This window comes from Parus major, chromosome 1A, assembly GCF_001522545.3.
Source record: "Parus major isolate Abel chromosome 1A, Parus_major1.1, whole genome shotgun sequence".
Lineage (NCBI taxonomy): Eukaryota > Metazoa > Chordata > Aves > Passeriformes > Paridae > Parus > Parus major.
In genome coordinates, this window is record NC_031773.1 from 58,543,838 (window position 1) to 58,547,493 (window position 3,656).

The window sequence follows — 3,656 nt, forward strand, 5'->3', positions numbered from 1 at the left end:
CCGGCGCGGCCCCGCGCTCAGGCGTGGGGCCCGGCTCGCCCCGCCGGGATCGGCCGGCGGCGGGAAAGGGCCTTTTCCAGAAGGGAACGACACGGAACGGCAACGTGGCGCCGCGGGGGGCGGGGAGCAAAACGGGACAGCGGCGCCGCAAAGGCCCAGCCCGAAAGTTGGCACTGAGCCACCCAGTGCTGCCCTACTGGGGTGAGAAACATCGCGTCCTTCTGCTTTAATATCTCCCTCACTGCAGATATTCCAGAACCCTCTGGACGCAGTCCTCTGTCATGTGCCCTAGGACGACCCTGTGTGAGCAGGGAGGTTGGGCCAGGTTGCGGTCCCACCAACCCGACCTATTCCGTGATTCTGTAATAAATCCTGGTTGTGAAACTACTGTTTGCCTGATCCACATGATGCCCTCGGCTTCCTACTGCCAAGAACCTTAAGCCAAGTACTAAACACATTGCAGGAAGATGGTGACAAGCTGGGGTGCAGGGGCAAGGTGAAGGGAGAAGCCTGTCAGTGCAGTGTTACTGCTAATTTGCCTCTCTCCTTGAAAATATATTAATAAATCAAATGTATCCAAGCCGTCAGTCGCTCCAGGAAATACTGAAATTAAGCCTTTGCTCTAAACATAGGCAGTAGGACAGTACTCTTAAGATGCTGGACTGTAGGAAGAGTGCTAGACAGGAAAAAAGAGGTAAATCTGTTTTCAGGTTTCCTTGAAACAATTTAGTGCCCTCGAACTACCTGAGTGATGAGGCTATGGGAATGCTTGCTGGAGTTTTCTGGAATATGCAGAATCCAGAACTGGGGAAACACAGCTCTGAATTAAAAGGAGGTGAAATATACATATCGATTTTAACAGGCTTCAAAAAAAGATACAGGTATGCATAAAACACAAAGAAAAGGCGCTAATTCTTGGAATGAACCTTGAACTCCAACAGTCTTGGAATGAAAACTTCTTTGAATGATTGTATAAGACCAACCTTCATCCAGGACATGGAGCACCAGGATCCAGGCTTATAAAGACCCTGATCCAGGCTCCTTATGCACCAGACTCCCTCCTGATATTATCAGCACAGTGATCAATGCCAAATAGTTCATAAATTCAGTTCCTCAAATCCCTGTTACGAGAAAGCTTGGATGTTTGATGGAGAACTGTCCCATGAGAATTGGAAAGACCTTTTTTAATATCTAAAAGAATAAACTTATTTTCTGCACCTGATTCCATCACAGAGCATTTTTCACACAATTTTCATCACTGAAATAAAAGTTCGAAAACTGCACGAGGTGTGCATGTTCAGTCTTGCATTCTGTCAGAAGCAGCTGGAGGAAAAAATACTTCATATTAGGAAAAGAAAAATCAAATACTTTTAAGCCATTAAGATAATCTGGGAAGCTATTTTGGATCCATTATAATGATCATGAAAATCTGCTGATGAAAGTGGAAGGAGATGTCAAGACAGTTGAAGAGGTTAAGTCACTTAAGAGCAATTTTGTCAGACCTTCATTATGGTTAGATTGTTGCCCTGACAAGACAGACAGTTCCAGGCACCATAGTTCTCACTAAGGTATAAAATAAGTGAATGATTGTGTTCTTTATGATTGTGCATGTCCCTAGGAGGTCTTCTGGATACTGGCAGCCTAAAAGCAACCTTCAAAAACAGAGAAACACCAATAAACAAATCTAACTACTGTAAATAGACTCTTAGAAATCAGATACACAAGGAAAGGAAAGCACTGTCCCATGGTGCACGTGACAGAGTGACAAAAGTAATGTGGAGTTTCCCATTTCCTTAATGCCTTTGGCAGTGATGCCCCTGAGAGAGGAAAGGTTTCAGGGGAGATGTTAACTCTACCAATCACTCAGAAAGAAAAATGCCAGGGTGGCCGTAGGGCCCAGCTCCCAGCGGGCAGTAGGAATTTGCCATGGCAATTTCTTTGTTCCCAGACGCTCCCATTTTACTCAGGAACCTGTTTAATATTAACTTCTACTTCTGAGGCCCGGAGGGGGAAGCACCAGCAGCAGGCTCCGGGTCACAGGCAGGCAGACAGGACTGGAAAGGCAGCTAACACTGCAGCAGGCAGAGGAGTGAGTTATACACTGCCCCACACTTTCATACAAACCTGTCCCCAGCTCTTCTCCAGGGCTTTCTCTCTTGCCAGTCACCTACTGGCTGCTTCCAAACCTCATCATCACTATTGTCAGCCATATATGACACTGCAGAAGCCTGCTGGGAGCAATTCCAGAGCTGGGATATGCACAAGACTGCAGTAGTGCCCTCAGAGACCTGTTTGACCTGACTCATTTTGTCTCAGAGACCCACAGGTTCATGTTGGAAAGCTGAGCTAAAAATCCAGTAGGCTGATTTTCTAGTGGGTTTAAGGAAAAGAAATGAGAAATCAAGCAAAACATCCTTACCCCTGACTTACCTAAAATGACAGGCTGGACTTGGGTGCCCACTGTGTAAGATCACCTTGAGATGATGTTGATAATTGGAAACTGAATGACCAGCTTGGTTACTAAGCCCTCTTGCCTGACAGTATATCAAAAACTTGATGGTCCAGATGGATTCCTACAATATGCAGTCCTTCCAAATAGATTTAATGGAAAATAAGATTATGTCAATATGATTTGTGTGTATTTTTAAAAAATGCTGTTTTACCTACACATTTTCTTTCAGTACAACTGGGTCTTTCAGTACTCATCCTCCCAGGAAAAAGATACTGTTCACAAAATCTTCAGCGTCCATTTATGGTATCGGAGGATGTAATCTATCATTCCTGCAATTAAATTCCCTCCAGACTGGGTAGCAGAAGTCAGAGGCAGATTGTCTCTGTAACTCAGCAAGCTTTGTTTGAAGTTTCCTTGGATGTGTTTAGTTGAAGAGATTGGAAGGATGTAGAAAGTGAGACACAATTTGTTACTGCTGAGTTAAACAAAAGTTGCGAGAAATTTCTTTTGAAAGGGATGAGTGCAAAGTGCAAATACTGCTTTAACAACCTATGTTTTACAATTTCCTGATTAATGGATTGCAGTAAAATCAGTTCCCTGACACTAATTACTTCAGCCAGTTTTATGTTGTGCATGGAAGCTGCACAGAATCATGTCTGTCTTTTAACCTGTAAATCAGTTCCTTCATGACCATCTAACTCTCAGCTCTGATATTTTCTGCAGAATATAAAACTGAAACATGTACAATACCAATGCAATAGATATCAAAGTATCATGGTTATATTAGGAGGAGACAAACATTAATTTCACAGTCCTTGTTCAAAGCTGCCTTTGAGTTGCTAGTCGGGATTGTCTTTATAGGAGGAGACTACGATAGATTTTGTTGTGACCTCAGCCCATGTTCTTGGTGTAGCCAGGTGTCTGCACCGTAAAAAACATAGCCACAGCTGTCTTTAGACATACAGCTTTCCTTGCTGGAGAGGCCAAGAGCTGAGTAGAGCTCTCGCCCTGGGAAGAAAGAGCTTTAACAGCTGCAATTGGCGAAGTTGTGGGGGAGGCATGAATGTGATTCCTCTGCTTTTTAGGAATAAGCACAAAGGGGCTCAGTCTGCAAAGGCATTGTTTTATTGAGCAAGGAATTCACCGATTTAAAAAAAAAAAATCTAATAGGAAAGGAATCTGTAAAATGAGAGAAGTCTTTTAA